The following is an 8,895-nucleotide window of genomic DNA, read 5'->3' on the forward strand; positions in this document are numbered from 1 at the left end:
ACCATAGAAATAAATGGAAATTTTATTAAAAATTACTAAATGTCAATGCATATAATATCTGTATATCTTCTATCCATCTATCATCTCTTCACTATCTCACTCTGACCCTCCCATAGTATCAAATACTGAAGACCAGAGGAAATATTCTTGCAGAGTAATCGGTTAGAACTTGGGAATGAAGGATCTTCCACATTGAGCTGGGACCTCAGTACTTTACATACTTGCGTAGTCTAAATTCTGAGAACCTTCAATTCCCCTTACAGCTTCCCTTTCCTGACCCCTTTCCCTTGGTACTCGGGTGCTTCATGGTGTTTTTCCCTACTGAGGACTTCCCCAGAGAAGTGCAGAGGTTATGTTATGTAAGCATTTCATTCCCAACTCACTACTCAAGAAATTCTGTGTCACTTCTCCACTTCCTAAAAGGCGGTAGAAGCTAATCTGCTGAAATAAATTCTCCATCAGAATGGAAACCGGGAACTGCTGGTATAAGCAAATATGCTAGGGTGGCTGGATGATGGGACTTCCTAGTGTGACCTGTATGAACAAAGGGCTCCATAGTGACTTGGTTCATCTTGAACCTGGGAGGATGACAGGTTAAGAAACTGATTCATTCTCTGTTCACCTCTACCTGAAACAATGTTTTAAAGATCCAAGTTCTCTTCACACAGCCCTTCAGAGGTGTGAAGTGACACTTCCTTACTTGAGTAGTCTCTGTAAATAAGGAAATGCAGGAGAGAGAGAGAGAGAGAGAGAGAGAGAGAGAGAGAGAGAGAGAGAGAGAGAGAACACACTCTGAACCCACATCTCAGGATATTTCCCTACAGAAATTCCCAATGTTCTTGTCTATTCTAAAATGCACAAGCTGAACCTTATAACTGAGAGACTGTGAAGGAAAAGATTCACTTAAAAAGTCATCAAAGAAGCCTTAGAGTAATTGCCTCCAACAGCTGCCCCGTGCGTCCCTTCAACCTCTCGATCCTCTCACCCAGCACCTCCTCCTATTCTGCAGATGTTCTGCAACTTGTTTTCAGAGTTGCTTCCACTGTGTCTGTCATCTTTCCATTCCAAAGCCAGTGTAGACAGTTAAGATGTAGAAATTTCCAATGCAAAACTGTTTTCATTTTCCAAAAAAGTGCTTTCACCTTGACTCCTCTTATGGCCTCTCTCCCAGAAATAGGGAAAGATTTTATGCAACCATTCAAATGAGACAGAGACCTGAAGTATTATGTCCTACTGCACAAATTCTAAATGTAACCTCATCGAGGCCTGAATGGAGTTCAGATGTGTTCGAGTGCATATGCCTCTGTGTGTATGTGTAGGAAAAAGAGCTTAAACATCTCCTGTCCTAATCAATCTAATTTATATAATTTTAAATTTACTCACTAATCCTTTAATATTGCTTGGTCATAGTTTATGTTTAATATTTGTGTTCTGAGGATGTCTGAAGTAAACTGATATAACTGCTATATTGGATAAACACTAAATAATATTCTTAATCAAATTGGTATTTTGCCTGTTATTGTCCCTTTACAGATTCTTGTTTAAAAGAACTATTTCCCTTGACACTAGATAGGAATTATAGCATATTATATGAACAATTTTTTTCAATTTTAAATAACATACTATCCTATTACTTCCTTAAGTTGCACAAATAAACCTCAATTCAGCAATTAGATTGTTAGTACTATGTAAGAATCAGAAGTTCCAACTTGATTTAATATAAATCTTTTTTTTTCATTGTTTACAGTTTTATTATGAAGTATATTAAGAAGGAAAAGTGATAGGGTGAGAGACTTTGGTGGGGAGGGAGTTGCAGTTTCCAGCCTCTCTGGGTGTGCTGGCCTCTGCTCTGTGGGGAACTGCCATATTCACATACCCTGGAAGCTCTCTGAACATAAGTCTTTTTTTTTTTCTTTTTAATTCTAGGGATTGAACCCTGGGGTACTCTACCACTAAGCTACCTCCCTTGCCCTTTTAATTTTTTTATCTTGAAACAGAGTCTTGCTAAATTGCCCAGGCTGGCTTCAATCTTGCAATCCTCCTGCCTCAGCCTTCATGAGCTGGGATTAAGGTGTATAACACTGCACTTGGCTATTTTGGGTGTTACTGGCGACTGAACCTATGTCAGGCAAGTACTCCACACTGAACTACATTCCCAGCCCTTTATAAACAATTTTTGACACAGGTTCTCACTAAGTGGCCCACGGTAGTTTCAAATCTACCTCTTCTCCTGCCTTAGCCTCCTGAGAAGCAAGAATTGAGGGGTGTACCACATCAAGTCCCCTGTGGATTTTTATGGAGACTTCTTTGCGTAGACATGATTACTCACAGACTGGGTGGGGAAACCCAGCCAGGCTGGTCTGTTCAGCAGCTTTTCTCCCTTGAGGATATGAGTAAGGATCCCTCTAGAATGAGGGTTTAAGACCTACTATTCCAACAGGTAGGTCAGAGAATTTCTTTTTCTTTGTGATGCTGGGAATTGATCCCAACCTCAAGCATGCTAGTGCTAGACAAACGCTTTACCACTGACCTACATACTCAGGCCCCAGAGAATACTTGCTAAAGGCAGAGGAAGACTGAAGGGAGTTAGAAGCCATGAAGAGTAGACATAAACCAAAGGTGGTAGGAAGATATATATGTCTCATGGATGTTCATGAAACAGATGTTCTTTCCTTTGGTGCTTTCACTAAACACCTGTATATGAAATAATATGGACAAAACCCTACCACAGTAGCTACCAAGAATTAAACCTCCAGGATGCTGAGAGACACTGAAGACTCACTCCCACCTCCCAGCAAAGGCTTTACTCTCAGAGTCCCTGGCTTCTTGGCAGTCACCAGTAGGCCCTGGTTTGGGGTGTATATGCAGGGCTGGGAAGGACCAGCAGAGTACCTAATTTTCTTTAGCAACTCTCCCTTCCAAGCATAGGGTATCAAGGTCTGGAAAGGAGGAGAAGTCCCAGCTCTGGGGACTGTTCTCAGCTGTCCCCATTGTTGTCTGGCTGACTAGGTCAACAGAGGAACTCTGGGGATCTAGAGGCATACACCCCAAGGCCTCTTTTCTACGAAGTCTCCTGTTATCTACAGAGTGACACTCTACAGACCCAGTTTTATTCTTTATAGAACAGTCAGTTCCCATCACCCATACTTATCTTCATCAACAGCAAAAATAAATAACTATTCCCCCTCAAGGGGCAGTAGCAATTCTTCATGGTCTGAAGGAGACAAAGAATGTGCTAGAAGGCCTCCAGTCCCGAGTCCCTGAGTAAGTCATCCTCATTGTCCTCTGATTCTTCTGAGGACTCAGACGCACATTCTGATAAGTCATCTCCCATCTGCTGGAAACTTCCCAACTGTACATCCCATGGTTATTTGGCGGTCACCTTGAATTCAGCCATCTCATATCCAAAAAGCTTTAGGACACAAGCCTGCTCCAGGGTCAGCACATCACCCTTTGTGCACACCTGGTATTCAGACAGCAGGGTCACCACACCTCTCTTGAGGGCAATGGGCAGGCCCCGCTACCTCATCTGTGGCTCCATGGAGTGGGGGAACTGCTCCTGGGGCCCTGGATCCAGGCTCAGGGTGAAAGTTGCTTTGTTGCCAGCAGAGGCAAGTCCATTTCTGTGTATGTTGTGAACCACTCATTCATCTCCTCCTTTGTATGGTCGGTAAAAAAGAGACCAACTTCCCCCCTCAACTTCTTGCTCATCTGGTGCAGGCTGTCTCTATCCTTATCAGACAAGTTTCTACCCAAGACCCACCTCATCGCCTTGTTTTTGCCAAAAAACGTTGGCTATGTTTCCAGGTATTCCTGATGTCCTTAGGCTTACTGTTCCTCATGTTGGCCATAGAGAAAATGAAGAGATACTTGTATATGTCCATACATTTCCAAATCTTTGGGAAAATTGATGAGGTTCTGGAGTTCAAGGAGCAGCATGGGTAGAGCAACTGTGACCTCAGAGGGAGGAAACCTGCTTTTTTTTTTCTTTGCTAGCAGAGATTAAATCCTGGGGGACTTAATCACTGAGCAACATCCCCAGCCCTTTTTATTAATTTTTTTATTTAAAGACAGATTCTCGCTAAATTGCTTAGGGCCTTGCTAAGTTGCTGAGGCTGGCTTTGAACTTGTTATCCTCCTGCCTCAACCTCCCAATTACAGATGTGTGCCACCATGCCTGGCTTCTAGGACTTTAATCTGGTGTCTCCTCACTGCCTTTTACTTGCACCAGAGCTACTAGTTATAGGAGAAGCCGAGCCATGGATTTAGACCATGGTCTTTCCCAGGCTTCTGACTTATCTGTGACCAACAATGGAATCAATCCTATGGTCCTGCTTTGTTAATTTATTGGTAATCTAGAAACATTTACCTGCACCAAGAAGATTACAGCTAAATGGAAATGTAAGGAGCCTTGTTATCTTCTGATAAAGGGAGGCAGCTTATCTGCACTGCTCTACCTGTATTGCAGGCCAAAGGCATAAGGAGGTAGAATTCCATTCTCTCTATATGTATCAATTTATCTTTTGGTAGGAGGTATGAACTCAGGGGTGCTTAACCACTGAGTCATATCTCCAGCCCTTTTTATACTTTATCTTGAGACAGGGTCTCGCTAAGTTGTTTATGGCTTTGCTAAATTGCTGAGCTGGTTTTGAACTCACAATCCTCCTGCCTCAGCCTCCTGAGCTGCTGGGATTACAGGTATGTGCCACCAGGCCTGGTATGGAATTCCATTCTTAGGGAATGAAATCTCTGTCCAGCAGGAGACTGGCTGCTCTCTACCTGCTACACCCCAGGTTGAGCGGGTCAGAAGCAGTGCAGATGGGTGGGTGCAGCCACTTGCACCTACACCTGGTAACTAGCTAGTCTTTTGACTTTGGGCAGGCAAAGAAAACCTGGCTAAGCTTCAGTTGCCTAAACAACAAAACAGTAATAATATAATTTAGTTTCTAAATAACAGGAATGCTAGGAGGATGGTGTGGAACAATAAATGAGAAATAAATGAGACACTTGGCACAGCACTGGGCACATAGGAAGGGCTCAATCAAAGCCAGAAATCTTCACAATGGGACTTTTTATTGGTACTGTTGATGCTAATTAAAAAGGGGCTCAATCCTTTCCTCTTCCATCAGGTTCTGTTTCAGTTCCAAGCCTTTCTTGGTGGTTTTGGTTAAGGAAACTTTCTTGTTGGGCTTGGATTTCAGCATCTCACTGAAGCCATGTGCAACAGATGGCAGTGTGGCCCAATATGATTTAATAGAAATCTTTTTTCTGTTCCCCCAGTGAAAGTTTTTTTTCAGACAAAAATGAGTTTGGTTCTCCTTCCTCTTCACATTATAGCTGCTCTTTGAGGCCCTGGCCTCTCTGGGGTATATTCAGGGAGAAGGAGGAAGATAAAATTAAAAACAGGAAGTGTCTTACTGGCAGTTAAATGTTTGTGTTCTCTGGGTCTGGATGATGCTCAGAGCAAAGATTTTCTCTTGTGTAAGCTTTTGAAACCTTTCAGATTTCCTTACAGCTCATGTCTGGTGTATAGGAAACTCTGAAGTATATTTTGTGTCCACAAACTCTGGGAGAACAAACCATTACCAGTGCAGTCACCTTTTCCAGGATCCACCAACCAGGCTATGTGCCTTGCCTTCTGGATTTCCTGGGCAAGATAAGAAACTTGACTCCATTGCCCCAAACCACCCAACTTCATGTCAGGTAGAATAAACTCTTGGTTCCCTTAGGAAACAGTTGAATTAAATTCCAGGCAAGTTGGGATAATCCCTTTCCCACATACTTTGTGGGTAAAGGATAAAATTCATAGAAAGAGCAAACCTATTCAAGGATATCCTAAATATGATCCATGCAATTCTCTCTGACCACCTTTGGTCAGGGGAGACAGAATAACAAAAACTTGTTTTCTCCATTATTTCGGGCATTCTGCAGAAAAAAGTAAAGAATAGTTTTCACAAGTTCATAAAAAGATATCTGTGCTAAGATACCCTTTAGTCAGGATAAAATTTGGGGAGTGTAGTTCTGAGAAATGACTCTAACCAGACAACAGTGCCAAGAAACATATTCACTCCTGACATAATTTTTCTGGACTTATGCAGCATTATTTAGAAATGGTTATATATTAAGCATGATCTATGTTTATTTATGAGTCTTGTGAGAACACCTGTATAGCAGCCTTTTTCTACATTTACTCTTTGTAAAGGGTATGTATAAATTTGAAGATGTTGGGCTGGGGATATGGCTCAAGTGGTAGCGCGCTCGCCTGGCATGCGTGCGGCCCGGGGTTCGATCCTCAGCACTACATACAAACAAAGATGTTGTGTCCACCGAAAACTAAAAAATAAATATTAAAAAAATTCTCTCTTTCTCTCTCTCCCCTTCTCGCTCTCTCTTAAAAAAAAATTGAAGATGAGAAGCTGAAATCATGAAGATTTTTTAAAAATTTTTTAATATATTGGGTCAGCAGTCATCATTCAGGAGCTGCTTTCTAAACATGCAAAACACTTATTGTAGAGATTTTGAGAAGAGGTATGAGGATGAGAAGTTAGGAAATGGAGAAAGAATCACTAGAGCTTGCTGACTACTTAGATCAGAATGAGGAAGGGGGTAGAAATGATCCAAAAGTACTTAAGTAGTTAAGATTTCAAGTCTGAATGTCATGAAGGAAAGAATGAAATTTTTACCCACAAATACAATCTGTGAAGAGAAAGTGGCTCTTGTTCACTTTAGATATTGCATGGATCAAACAGAGAGTATAAGAGAAATTTGTTAAATGATCACAACAGAATAGAGGAGAACATGAGTTGGATAAATGGCATCTAAAGACTAGACCATTTCAAGATTTTGAATAATTACACAAGGAGTGGTCAATGCTGTAAAATATTTTTTAGAAAATAAAATAAAACAACAATAGAAAATATCTATTCTGGATTTCTGAAGTGACTTTTGAACTTTGAAACTTCTCAGGTAGAAAGAAATAGTCCAGAGGATTATTATTAGATTCATTGAAATTCTTCTTTTTTGGTACATTTTTTCTCCTCACCAATTAAAAATATCTATTATTAAAAGTCTCACCATTATGTGCACTAAATGATAATTGTATTTCCATTTATTCTGAGAAAACTGGATTTTAAAGAAATCCAGTCTTTTGGTGAAGGTCTCACCTAAAAAGTAGAAACTGTGGGATTCCAAATCAAGGCTGTACTTCTGCAACCAGGAGTACGTGGAGTCTGAGTCTTTTCAAAACTTGAAGACCACTGCAATAGTTTCAGAGTGAGACCTGCCCACGGAGCCAAAGCAGCTGCAACATTTCTCAGCCACCCGTTCTGTGTGACTCACAGGAAAGATTTCAAGCAAGTTGCATCAAGTAACAAGTAGGTGTTTTGAAGATTTTAAAGACTGAACTTGAAAGCCATCCACCTCTGAAACTGGAAGTCCCACTCTCTTTGACATGATAAGGAAGGCTTTCAGGACTTAGGAGTTAAAACCTGTTTGAAACCCATAAAATCCTATCTTATATCCTAATGCATCCCCTGGCCCTTCTAAAAGCTCTCTTCCTTTCAGAGCTTTTGGAGATGGAACTTTTGAAACAATGTATTTTTTTTCAATCTTTTCCCAAAGCTGACTTTGAACAAAACCCATTCTCCTGCCAATTTGACCTATGTCACATTGTATGGAATGTGCCTTTTAAAAATAATTTCCTATATTCTTAACTAAATCAACTAAAAACTCCAAATGTAGAGTTGTGCCAATAAACAGGAGTCTCTTCCAGAGGGAAAAAAAAGATCCTTGAAGAAATTATCATAAAAAATACCAGATCCTTCTTGCCCCATCCACTCATTAAAAGGCTGAGCCATTCACAGCAATATTGACTACTATTTTAGTGCTGTCCCTTTCATGTGGAAGTGAAGCCCCTCCCCATTTCCTTTCCCCAAGTAAAGCTTTGCCTGTAATATTGATGCTTATTTATCTTGGAGTTCCTTTTCATGCTCCTGTCTGCTGTACCACATGGACTACATTATGAACCTTTCCCATTGAAGATGAATGCCTGACGATGCCCCTTGGCTTTGGCTCCTGTCTGACATCCTTATGAGTCTGAGAGTGAAATGTGGCCTGTGCCAATCACATGAATATTAGCACTTAAACACTAGCAGACCCCTGGGTCTTGATATATAGTCATTTTAATTTTCTTTCTTTTTATATACAACCACATGTGTGTATGTGCATGCACACATGTCATAACCTGGGTGCACACATGAGAAATCTTACACACACAGATATTTCTCATATTTTAAAGGATCTACATACTTTTGTGAATGTAATTCATCTTAAACCTGTCATTTTAGTTCTGTTTCTTTTTTAAATTATTACCAGGCAGCTTCAATATTGGCCCCAGAGTGGGGAATGGGTGGGGGAGGCTAGGTCTTAATGTTTGCCACTCCCAAAATATTAAGAATTCAGTTTGTAGAAAAACATATTTATTGAAAGTCAGCTTCTAAGGATGATAGAAGAAACTTAATTGTTTCAAAAGTTCCATCTTTGAAATCCCAGAAGGTGAGCAGAACTTTTATAGAAGAAAAGGAGCAGCAGGTGGGACAAAAGGCAGGTGATTTACCTATGTAGGTAATTAGCCTGTGCTACACAGGCCAGTGCATGGGCAGCTCCACTCCCAGCGTCTTTGGGACCTGTCAGAGTGGGGATTGTAGCCCTTTAGTCTCCACACGAGAAAACTGTTCCCAACTCAGAGGTAGGAGGGTCCCCAAATTCAGTCTGTTTTATTACCAAATTAATTTAATAAAATAAACATTATTATCTAAGGATGGGTGCACAGAATTTTAAAATATATCAGATATAAACATTATATTGAGAGACTTCTAGTTCCAGGACAAGGTGGAG

General features: G+C 40.7%; 1 pseudogene; it reads right to left on the reverse strand.

Moving 5' to 3' along the window:
* Window positions 1–3,235: 3,235 nt before the first annotated feature.
* Window positions 3,236–5,204, reverse strand: LOC114099315 (mRNA turnover protein 4 homolog; annotated as a pseudogene).
* Window positions 5,205–8,895: the final 3,691 nt, after the last annotated feature.

Source organism: Marmota flaviventris, chromosome 6, assembly GCF_047511675.1.
Source record: "Marmota flaviventris isolate mMarFla1 chromosome 6, mMarFla1.hap1, whole genome shotgun sequence".
NCBI lineage: Eukaryota > Metazoa > Chordata > Mammalia > Rodentia > Sciuridae > Marmota > Marmota flaviventris.